Raw genomic sequence first — 12864 nt, 5'->3', positions numbered from 1 at the left:
GGGTCGTATGCACAGGGAAATAGGGGAGAAATAATTACGTACTTAGATCCGGGAGAGAGAACATGAAGGGGAGTTGCAAAAAAATAAAATTAATTAATTAAAAAGAAAAATATAGCATTCATTAAAACCAAATTCAAATAGTACTAAGAAAAACAACTGCATAAAAATAAATAACAGAAACAAATAAATAAAGGGAACGAAATAAAAGTGTCTGAGAATCCGATCAAAGGTAGCAGTCTCCGGATCACTCCATTGACCCTCAAACTTCTCGAGCTAGGCCTTCCGTCTTACCTGGCCAAATTTCAGATCTGTAGAAAAGAAATAAAATACAAATTAAATCTAATAAAAATAAATTTGCAGGAAGAAAAATAAAATGTAAATTAAAGAACTGAAAGTAATTCTAAAACTGAAGAAAAAATGGTTGGGATTCAAATCCAGAGGTGGTAGTGAAGGGATGAGAGATCCATCGTATGGACGCCTAAATCTTGCAGAATAAGGTGGGCGAATTCCAAAAAAAATTTCTCTCCCTTCAACTGGGAATCGCATTCCCTATTTTAGAAAATCATATTTTCAAGGACCAATCTTGAACCATAAACTGAACAAGATCTGAATAAAACCAATAGGAGAAGATTATACCTGATACAGAGAAATATTATCTCTCAATGGAGGTGTTCACGCCCAAGGAAGGATCCAAAAACTGCTCCCATTGAATATGGCGCAGTGTAGGATGGAGCAGAAAGTGTTCTCTCCGAAAACCTAATCCTTCGCAAGAAGTAGCAGGATGGCACGTGAGCACAACTTCCTATCAGTCCCTTCACATGGAACTCATGTCAAGATCGAATCTTGATTTCTCCCACTGAACTAGAGATCGAACTGCCAGGGTAGGCGGCAACAGGAAGGAGGCGGCAAGAATGAATTTTGCAGGGTTGCTTAATTCTTCCTTCTGTGATTTCAGATCTAAAGAGGATGTGAATGTGTGTCTTCTAAAGGCTGCCGCCCCTTCCTTTTTTTGTAACCTTAAAGGATCTACTCCTAATCCCATTAGGAGTTGCTGATCCAAATCATATTTGGATTAGACATCCCTTTAGGTGATAAGGATAAACCCTTATCTTATCTGCAGATTAGATCAGCCTTCTCCTAATCTTATTAGGGGGTTTCCAGATCTGAATGTGGACTCTCTGAGTGGATAGGGTTAAGACCCTATCCTATCTACTAATCCATTCCAGAACTCGCCCCATATTTAACTAATTAAATTAGCCCAGTTCGAAATGGGCTTTAGGCCCATTAAGGTTACGTGCTCACTTAGCCTTCCTAACTGCTGCCCAGCTGGGCTTCCTTGTATGGCGTGGGACCCAAACATTGATCTACACATAGCCACATGGGTTCAGCCCAGCCTTTGTTACAAGGCTTGGCCGAATACACTGTTATGGACAGTGCACCCCCTGAAACCCATCATATGGGCTCTATTGGGCCAACACTTACCCTAAGTGGTCCCTGGGCCAAGCCACCTTGTAGCACCCTGGGACTGTGGGCAGATGCAAGATTAGCCAATTAGGTATTACCTTCAATGGTCTTACACTTAACCTCTCAGCCCATAATGATCAAACATTGCCCGACAAGAGAGGACCTCTCCCTCGGCTGGAAGGAACAGTGTTGCACTCTCTGCTTATATCGATCCCGGGAATTAAATCCTTTTGCAAACATTTCGGAAACCATAATATATATATATATACTTTTATATCTCCTATAAAATATATTTTGTAAAAACAAATCTCAACGATTGAAATCGGCTACCAGCAGTCTTGGTTTCCATTAGTGAGAGTGCATCCCCGATCATTACCTTTGTCCGACAAAGGGGTTGATCCTGTCACTATGATCACCCACTCAGATGAATTCTCAGACTGTCCCAACATACCCAGGTTTTGACCCCCGCTAAGGATCTTACTAATTGGTACATCAAAGACAGCCCAATCTGACACCTAGTGTAGTTCATAATCGAGTCTAGGGGTCGGGTGTAACTTTCCAGTTTTGCCCATTAATCTCCAAGGTCCAGGGCAATACTGGAAATCTGGTCCGGTTCAAAGATTCAATTAATCCTACACTGCATGTGCCTAGGGTCTCACCCTGGCGGCTGAGATAGGCCACCCCAACTGACTTGGTGGCACATCAGTGTCAACCTTATCAAAATAGGTCTCCCTAGACCGACCCACTGGCTGTGAACATTCTAAACTAACACGAGTATCATTATGTGTCTAGTTTAAGGGGATTACACAGAAACACACCAAAGGAACATGAATCAAATATGTACTTTATTCATTTACAATAAACTCATAATGTACATCATTCTGATTGAAGCTAAGGGCATACAAAAATTGTCTAACAGGTAGTAGTGGTGTTGGTGAACTGCAAGTATGAACCCCTCTGATGCGATTAGAACTGCACTAGCAAGTGCACTAGTCGATCAAGTAATATACTAATAATGAGTAAATGAAGTATCGTTCCCACAAGGATTAATCCAACAACTAATAGTACTTAATCTACCTTATGTTATCTGATAATCCGAAAATTAATTAATTAACTCCTGATTTGCTAACTATCCTAGGTGCTCTCGAATTAAATCACCCTAACTAAATAGAGAAAGCACTTCACAAAAACTCAATTGATCTCAAAATCAGTTCCATTATCTTATCGAAATATCCAACTGATGTTAATTTCAGTTATGGTTTGGCGATTTCTCTATTGTCATGAATAGTCTTTTTCGAGCACATGCCAATCTATCTAACATGTAATCGCCCCTATATCTCTATCAAGGGTTTAATTACTGTAGATGCATTAATGACAAGAAAATAGAATGATGACAGTTATTGAATGCCAAACGAATCATGTAAATTATCTCTAAGGTACACTCAATTCGTTCCCTTGATCAGTTAGTCCGATTACCTAACCCTTCCTTAAGAAATATAAGTAATCTCAAGAAATAAGAGCAAATCGGCCAAAGTTACTCTTAATATTAAAACCATAATCAAGAAATCCCAATAATTGAATAACCATCAATCGGATTTAATTAAAAGATTAATTACATAACTGAAATAAAATCAATCATTGTTCGCATTGTAGAAAGAATAAAAGATTCAAACAAAAGAAAATCCTAGTTGAACATGGGTCACCAAAATCATTGAATAAAAGAAGAAGACAGCCTAAAAATTCTTGCGTGAAATCTCGATCTCCTCTCTAATTCTCCTTCGGAAGCCTCGTGATCTTTCTCCCAACACTTCTCCTTTGGTTCTTGTGAAAAAATCGAGAGTGTCTTTCTTCCTTCCCTTTTTCTTTTATACTTTTTCTTGCAGCTTTAGAGTCCTACTCCTACTCGAACTCTGCTAAAATTAATCGCCTAGTGGAGCCTCCCAGATAACATACGGTTGTGTCTCTTTTTTCTTAGGTGCTTCCTTGTAGCAATATCACCATGTCTTCATGCTCTAACACCCTGAAACTGTTCCAAACTCCTATTTTCCTAAAATTAAGCTCAATTAGGGCAAGAACCATTAAAATTTATCCATAAAAACCATATATGAGACAATAAAAAGTGTGTAGCGCACACACACATCAAATATCCCCACACTTAAGCTTTTGCTTGTCCTCAAGCAAAAGATAATAATCATAAACTGACCATTCCCCCAAATTACTCCTAACTATTACATGAATTCTGGGATGAGAATAAGTTGAGTAATCGGAAATCATACATAAATATTCTAATTCATCCCCATGACAAGCCACTCTTACCACATACACAAGAACGAAGGAAGAGAAGAACATAAGATTCTTCATGTTCCAGTACTCAATTCCATTCAGTATATAGTAGCTCCTTGATTGTCATGAATAACCATCACATCGAGCTTGATCTTAACTCTTGTCAATGCACTAACTTGAATATCCAACTATATATATATATATATATATATATATATATATTTTCCCCTTGAACCTCAGTCGTCACTGTGAAATATTTTTTTTTGAATGTGAGTGCATTTTATGCTCCATCTCACAAGGGTCACAGGCTAGAGGCAGATAGAACTGCTAGTTTTACTATTCGACTTGAAACAGTGGAGTTGGGATAGAACACATATCATGAACCGCTAGTTTTACTATTCAATTCATGATAGCGGAGTAGTTCGGACTTTGTCAAAGGACAATTTTGCTTCCTTATTGTCCTCTTTTTCTCAACTACCAAAATTTATTCATGCATTGACAGTTCAGGATGTTCACCAAATGCTCGAGTGTCCATGAAAACTTCAATCAAGTACAACAATACACACACATAGAATCAGCTTCTTACCACTCCTCAAGGTAATAGCTTGCACTTGCCCCCTTGGATTCACCTCTGTATTGCTAGGCAAGCCACCTTGGACTCTAGCGGATATCATTCGTGCCAATTGCGCCACTTGAGTCTCTAAATTCTTAATCGATGCCTCTTGATTCTGAAATCTTGTTTTCGCACTTGATATGAACTTAATCATCAGCTCCTCTAAATTGGATTTCTTTCCACGTGTTTTTCGAACACTTTCTGTGTCAGTGGCTTAGTCAATGGGTCTGCTACATTCTCCGCTGATGCTACTTTCTGAATCAAGATGTCCCCTCTACCAACAATCTCTCGGAGTACGTGGTACTTCCTCTCGATGTGCTTCGACTTCGAGTGGGCTCGTGGCTCCTTAGCCTGAGCAATCACTCCATTGTTGTCACACAACAATGGGATGGGTGATGTGCTGGATGGAACTACTCCCAATTCGTGAACGAACTTCTTCATCCACACGGCTTCCTTGGCAGCTTCACTTGCAGCAATGTATTCGACCTCGGTTGTGGAGTCTGCTGTGGACCCCTGTTTGCTGCTTTTCCAGCAAACAGCACACGATCCTATCGTGAAAACATATCCAGATGTAGACTTTCTATCATCTGGATCAAACTAGAAATCCACATCTGTATACCCTTGCATTTGTAGTGAACTACCATCGAATACCAGACAAAACTCTTTTGTCCTTCGAAGGTACTTAAGTATGCATTTCATAGCAGTCCAATGCTCCTGCCCTGGGTTGGCCTGGAATCTGCTTACTACACTCACTGCCTGGGCGATGTCAGGACGAGTGCACAGCATGGCATACATGATGCTTCCTACGGCTGATGAGGCATAGGGAACATCTTTCATGCTCTCGATCTCCTCAGAGGTCTTTGGAGACATCTTCTTGGAGAGATTGGCTCCATGCCTGAAAGGAACATTTCCTTTCTTGGAATTTTCCATGCTGTATCTCTTGACTATTTTGTCAATATAAGCAGATTGGGATAATCCTATTATCCCCTTCGATCTATCTCTATAGAGTCGAAGACCCAGTCTATAGGAGGCTTCTCCAAGGTCTTTCTTGGAGAATTGCTGTGATAGCCATACTTATATCGTAGTTAACATTCCTACATCATTTCCAATGAGTAGAATGTCATCTACATACAGAACCAGAAACATAACCTTGTCACCACTAGTCTTCCTGTAAACACAGGGTTCATCCGGATTCTGCTCAAAATCAAACTTTTTGACCGTAGAGTCAAATCGGATGTTCCAACTTCTAGAAGCTTGCTTGAGTCCATATATGGATCTATTCAACTTACACACCATGTGTTCCTGACCCGCAGCTACAAAACCTTACAGTTGCTGCATATAGATATCTTCAGTAAGATCTCCATTCAGGAACGCAGTTTTGACATCCATCTGCCAAATCTCATAGTCATAGTAAGCTGCTACAGCTAGCAGGATCCTAATGGATTTAAGCATGGCCACGGGCAAAAAGGTTTCCTCATAATCGATGCCTTCTTTCTGAGTGTATCCTTTCGCCACTAGATGAGCTTTGTAGGTCTCAACCCTGCCATCGGGGCCCTTCTTCCTCTTGTAGATCCATTTGCAACCTATTGCTTTTACCCCGGAGGGTGGATCCACTAGAGTCCAGACTCCATTGGTCTCCATTGAGTCCATCTCAGCTCTCATGGCATCTACCCATTTAAGGGAGTCTATGTCCAACATAGCTTCCGTATAAGTCACGAGATCCTCTTCACTAGTCAAGGTTTCGACCAGGTAAATATCCTGATCGTAACCAAAACGGACCGGTGGCCTGGACACCCGGGTAGATCTTCTAGGTTGGTCACTACCTGGAACTTGTGGGACACCTCCCACTGCATCTGAGCTCTCCTCATCAAGAACAATTTCTTGACGAAGATTGTCTAGGATGTAGTCATTTTCCAAGAATTGTGCATTCTGACTGCAGAACACCTTCTGCTCACTTGGTTCATAGAATAGGTAGCCCATTGAGCTCTTTGGGTAGCCTACGAATAGGCAACGGCTAGTCTTGGATTTCAATTTGTCCGGATTCGTTCTTTTAATGTGAGCCGGACAACCCAAAATCTTCAAGTGTCGTACACTTGGTTTCTTTCCGGTCCAAAGCTCAAAGGGAGTCTTAGGAACCAATTTGGTTGGAACCCAGTTCAGCACATATATCGCAGTCTCTAATGCGTATCCCCAAAAGGAAGTGGGTAACTCTGAATGGATGAGAAGTGACCGGACCATATCTTATAGGGTCCTATTCCTCCTCTCTGAAACACCGTTAAGTTGTGGCGTAGCAGGAGGAGCTAACTGTGATACTATCCCATTTACCTTTAAGTAGTCCCTAAATTCGTCAGAGAAATATTCGCCGCCTCGATCTGATCGAAGGGACTTAATTTCTCTCCCTAACTGTGATACTATCCCATCTGCTGTCCTGTCGTTCTTTTGCTTCTTGGGCTTGGTAGTCTTCTTCTGAGGCTTCTTTGCCTTCCTCTTTTTCTTGCCCATTTTGTTAGCTTCAACAAGCATCACCACAGGCTCATCCTTCTTAAGTAAGTCCTCGGCCCTTTGCAACATATTGCTGAGCTCTTGGACGCTGACATTCAACTTGTTCATATTGTAGTTTAATATGAACCCATTGAAGGAAGAGGGCAAGGAGTTCAGAATGGCATCCACTTGAGTGCCAAGATCTAGCCCGGATCCAAGGCCTTCCAGCTCGTTAATGTATCCCATCATCCAAAGACAATGGTCGTGAACTTTTTGCCCCTTGGACATCTGAGCGGTCATGAACATTTTCAAGACCTTCTGCCGAGTAGAACGGTTTTGCTCTTCGTACATTGTTTTCAGACTGTCCAATATGTCCTTAGCGAGTTTGATCTGATCGAACTGCCTCTGTATTGAGTTGTCCAAAGAAGCAACGACATAGCAGCGGGCTAGGGAGTTTTTATCCTCCCAATCTTGGAATTCTCTCCTACGGGCTTCAGAAGCCCTATCACCCGGACGCTCCGGGGCAGGAGACTTGACTACCTTGTCCAGTTTTTCAGATGTTAAAACCAACATTAGGTTACGGCACCAATCGGCATAGTTTGGGCCCTTAAGCTTGTTGTCGTCAAGAAGCTTTGCAAATTGTCCCTTTGCCATTTTCTGATAAAACAACAAATATCAGTCCACAACCTTATTTGATTCATGTTCATATCACAGACATGGATTTTAATCTATGTTCCATTCCCATTTGTTCATCTCTGAGTTTTCCCTCCTATTTGGGACGGAGACAGCGACTTGTCTCTGGAAATGTGGGAAACCACATAGAGTGCATGGAGCCAACTGTTTCAGCTGCAAAACCCCACCACCTTTCTATGAAGGATCATATCCACTCATCATATGAGTTTTCCCTTTGGCCTTTGTCAAACAAGGTTCAGAGCCGTTTTCAGGTAAACCTTTCTGTCTAGTATGTGCTCACCCATCATATTCGTGAACACCAAGGTACCGTGAGAGAGTTCCCATTTTCTGGTGAAGCCTCTCCCACATCGGTCTATGACGCCCCTATCATCTTATGAAACACTTAGAAAAGCCCAACAACAAATGGATAGCCCATTTTCTGGTGCGTTTCCTCATTACTGAAGGACCCACCCTCATGCTAATGATGGAAGGCCTTTAGAGAGTTCATCACATGAATCTCCCTATCACATGCACTCATATTTACTGGAGGGAACAAGAATTACGCCCTAATTTATTTTAGGTCAAACCAAAATGGCTCCCACTGACTTTCATAAAGCCAAATTTCGGTGGGCCTAAATCGGCTAGGGTTCCGCACGTAACCTCTTCAGGAGGTGTGGGGCCCACCATAGAGGAAGGTCATCCAATGGCCAGGAGGGACACCATGGCAATGATGTGCATTCAGCCATGGTGTGCGTAAGAGCCACTATCGAATCTGCATGGGCCAAGCACTTATGGCCCATGAACGTAGTACATCACACATCCATACATCACATGCAGGGAGGAATTGATCCAATCAATTAATTATCTGTAAAAACCCATTTGAAGCCCATTTTAATCCATAAAATTAACAATTAATATCATCTAGGTATATGGGCAGAATTAGGGTTACCCAGTTCGGCCCATATAGCTTTATCCTTTGAAGTGGGCTTTTGGCAGTTTTAACAATTTAAAACTGGGCCTTACAGATTGGGCCAAATTAAATATCCAATTAATTATCAATCCTTAGGCCCATTAGACAAAAATTAGGGCTGATATTCATTCTTGATCGAACCCTAGATTCGGTCCAAACAATTAGAACCAATCATGGTTCGAATGGGTCTAGGGTTTGATCCTTAATTAAATCTTTAATTCAAGAAAATAATCTGAAATTAAAGAACTGATAAAACAAAACAAGAATCAGTCAATCCAGGGCTGTTCATACAATCCATCCTGCAAAACAGAGGTTAGATCACAGAATGCAGTTTCACAAACTGTAAATTGCAGGTAGCGAATGTCCCATCTGCGAAATCTCCTTCCTTGCGTTGCCATCTTCGATCCAAAAAAAATAAATAAATAGAAAACCTAATTTTTATTATAATTACATCAGATCGAATACCTAATACATTGAATCTAAAAATAAAAAAAAAAATATTTACAGACCAAATGTAATGAATAAATCAAGAAACTGCAAATCTTGCAGGTTCCCTGCGCAAACCTTGAATTCGATCTCCTCTTGTATGAACAGGCCATAAATCAAGAAAATCATAAAGACCTATTCTAAACAATAATCAGATCTTGATTTCTCCTAAGAACTGGAGATCGAACTATAGGTTGGCGGCGGTAGGAAGGAGGCGGCAAGAGAGATTTTGCAGAGGTTGCAGAAATCTCTCTTCTGTGATTTCAGCTCTGAAGACAAGAGTCTTAGGTTGCATGTCTAAAGGCTGCCGCACCCTCCTTTTATAGATTTAAAGGGATCAGCTCCTAATCCTATTAGGAGCTGCTGATCCAAATTATATTTGGATTAGAAGTCCCTTTAAGTGATAAGGGAGAACCCTTATCTTATCTGCAGATCAGATCAGCCATCTCCTAATCTAGTTAGGAGGCTTCCAGATCTAAATCTTATTTAGATCTTGGACTCTCTAAGTGGATAGGTTCTAGGCCCAATCCTATTAGCTGATCCATCTCAGAATTCGCCCCCTTTAACAAATCAGCCCAATTCGAAATGGGCTTAAGGCCCATTTAAGGTTATGTACTCACTTAGCCTTTCAAACTGCTGCCTAGTTGGGCTTCCTAGTATGGCGTGGGACCCTAACATTGACCTACACATCAGCCACATGGGTTCAGCCCAGCCTTTGTTACAAGGCCCGGCCGAATACACTGTTTATGGACAGTGCACCCCCTGAAACCCATCTTATGGGCTCTATGGGCCCAATCACTTACCCAAAGTGGTCCCTAGGCCAAGCCACCTTGTAATACCCAGGGACTATGGGCAGATGCAAGATTAGCCCATCAGGTATTATCCTCAATGGTCTTACACTTAACCTCTCAGTCTATAATGATCAAACACTGCCCGACAAGGGAGGACTTCTCCCTCGACTGCAAGGAATAGTGTTGCACTCTCTGCTTACATGGATCTCGGGAATTAAAACATTTTGCAAATCATTTTGAAACCATAACATATATATATCTTTATATAAATATATTTTGCAAAACAAAATCTCAACAATTAAAATCAACTGCCGGCTGTCTTGGTTTCCATCAGAGATAGTGCATCCCTGATCATTACCTTTGTCCGACAAAGGGGCTAATCCTGTCACTATGATCACCCACTCAGATGAATTCTCGGACTGTCCCAACATACCCAGGTTTTGACCCCCGCTAAGGATCTCACTGATTGGTACATCAAAGACAACCCAATCCGACACCTAGCATAGTATCATAATCGAGTCTAGGGGTCAGGTGTAACTTTCCATTTTTTTCCATCTATCTCCAAGGTACAGGGCAATACTGGAAATCTGGTATGGTTCAAAGGTTCTATTAATCCTACACTGCATGTGCTTTGGGTCTCACCCTGGTAGCTGAGACAAGCCACCCCAACAGTTGGCAGCACACAGTATCAAATGTGTACTGCGAACATTCTAAACTTACCCAATGGCTGTGAACATTCTAAACTAACACAAGTCTCATTAAATGTCCAGTTTAAGGGTATTACATAGAAACACACCATAGGAACATGAATCAAATGTGTACTTTATTCATTTACAATAAATTCATAATGTACATATTTCTGATTGAAACTAAGGGCATACAACTATCTAACATCTAAATTCTTAATCGATGCCTCTTGATTCTGAAATCTTGTTTCTGCACTTGATATGAACTTAGTCATCAGCTCCTCTAAATTGGATTTCTTTTCCAATTGAGCGAAATTTTGAAGAGGAGGTTTCACCACATTTTGATTTGACCATGAAAGATTAGGGTGATTCCTCCATTCGGGGTTAAAGGCACGAGGATAATGGTTACCTTGCTGCCTTTGACGATTCGCTATGAAATCCACTTGCTCAGGGGACTGCATGAATTGATTTCCAACTTGGCATTCGGTACTGATATGACCTCCCCCACACCATTCACAGGCTATTGCTTGAACTTGCATGGCTGTCAACTGCATGTCATTGATCTTCTTGCTGAGAGCTCCAATTTGTGCAGATAATGCTGTATAAGTGTCTACGTTGTGAATGCCGGCTTGCTTCTTAACTTGGGCTCTCTCGGAATGCCACTGATAGTTATTTGTAGCCATCTCTTCAATAAGTGCAGGAGCAACCTCTGGTGTCTTGTTGTTAATGGACCCTCCAGCTACAGCGTCCATGATGGTCTTATTTGCTTTCGTTAGTCCATTGTAGAATGTCTGAACCTGGAGCCAAACAGGAAGTCCATGATGAGGAACCTTCCTCAATAATTCCTTGTAGCTCTCCCATGACTCATATAATGATTCTCCATTCTGCTGAGTGAAAGTTGTGATGTCATTCTGCATTTTTGCAGTCTTGGATGGAGGAAAATACTTGGATAGGAAGTGGATGGCCATTTCATCCCAAGTTGAGATCGATCCAGCTGGTAGAGAGTCGAGCCAAGTCTTAGCCTCGTCCTTCAAAGAAAAAGGAAATAATCTGAGTCTCACAGCATCATCACTAACTCTGTTGTGTTTGAATGTGTCACATATCTCCAAGAAGTTAGCAGAGTGTTGGGATCCTCATTAGCCAAACCACAAAACTGACCCATGTTCTGAATCATCTGGATGATTGCCGGTTTGATTTCAAAGTTGTTGGCAGCTATAGCTGGTCTCGCTATGCTCTAGGCTGCACCAGTGAGGGTTGGTTTGGCATAGTCCATCATAGTCCTTTTCTCGGCCATCTTTGTTCTTTCAGCCTTGCCTTGCTTCAAGGCTCTAAGGCGACAATGAAGAGTTCGGTCAATCTCTGGATCGTAGATGATGCTCTCCTTCCCACTGCTGCATGTCATATACTGAGCAAGTCAAAGTTGTAAAGATACTATAACACACACAACATGGATATATTATACAAAACCAGATTAACAATAGTAGATGATTCCTAATGTGTTATGATAATCCCCGGCAACGGTGCCAAAAACTTGATGCACTTAGAACTGCACTAGCAAGTGCACTAGTTGATCAAGTAATATACTGATGATTAAATGAAGTATTGTTCCCACAAGGACTAATCCAACAACTACTAGTACTTAATCTACCTTATGTTATTTGATAATCCAAAATTTAATTAATTAAGTCCTAATTAGCTAACTATCCTAGGTGCTCTCGAATTAAATCACCCTAACTAAATAGAGAAAGCACTTCACGAAAACTCAATTGATCTCAAAATCAGTTCCATAATTATCTTATTAAAATATCCAACTAATGTTAATTTCAGTTATGGTTTGGCGATTTCCCTATTGTCATGAACAGTCTCTTTCGAGCACATGCAAATCTATCTAACATGTAATAGCTCCTATATCTCTATCAAGGGTTTAATTACTGTAGATGCATTAATGGCAAGAAAATCGAATGATAGAAGTTCTTGTTGAATGAATGCCAAACGAATCATGTAAATTATCTCTAAGGTACATTCAATTTGTTCCCTTGATCAGTTAGACCAATTACCTAACCCTTTCTCAAGCAATATAAGTAATCTCAAGAAATAAGAGCAAATCGGCCGAAGTTACTCTTAATATTAAAACCCTAATCAAGAAATCCCAATAACTAAATAACCATCAATTGGATTAAATTAAATGATTAATTACATAACTGAAATAAAATCAATCATTGTTCGCATTGTAGAAAGAATAAAAGATTCAAACAAAAGAAAACCCTAGTTGAACATGGGTGACCGAAATTGTTGAATTAAAGAAGAAGGCAACCTAAAAATTCTTGTGTGAAATCCCGATCTCCTCTCCAATTCTCCTTCGGAATCCTCGTGATCTTTCTCCCAGCACTTCTCCTTTGGTTCTTGTGAAAAAATCGA

General features: G+C 40.8%; 1 non-coding gene across 1 annotated transcript; it reads left to right on the top strand.

The window, feature by feature from the left end:
- Positions 1 to 11258: 11258 nt before the first annotated feature.
- LOC148800617 (small nucleolar RNA R71) lies at positions 11259 to 11365 on the top strand. The gene has a single exon (XR_016071047.1). It is a non-coding gene; the product is annotated as a small nucleolar RNA R71 (small nucleolar RNA).
- The last annotated feature ends 1499 nt before the right edge of the window (positions 11366 to 12864 follow it).

Source organism: Nelumbo nucifera, chromosome 4 (genome assembly GCF_055504915.1).
Source record: "Nelumbo nucifera cultivar China Antique chromosome 4, China Antique-T2T, whole genome shotgun sequence".
NCBI classification, from domain to species: domain Eukaryota; kingdom Viridiplantae; phylum Streptophyta; class Magnoliopsida; order Proteales; family Nelumbonaceae; genus Nelumbo; species Nelumbo nucifera.
The sequence above is the reverse complement of the archived record's forward strand: the minus strand, read 5'-3'. Positions and strand labels throughout refer to the sequence as shown.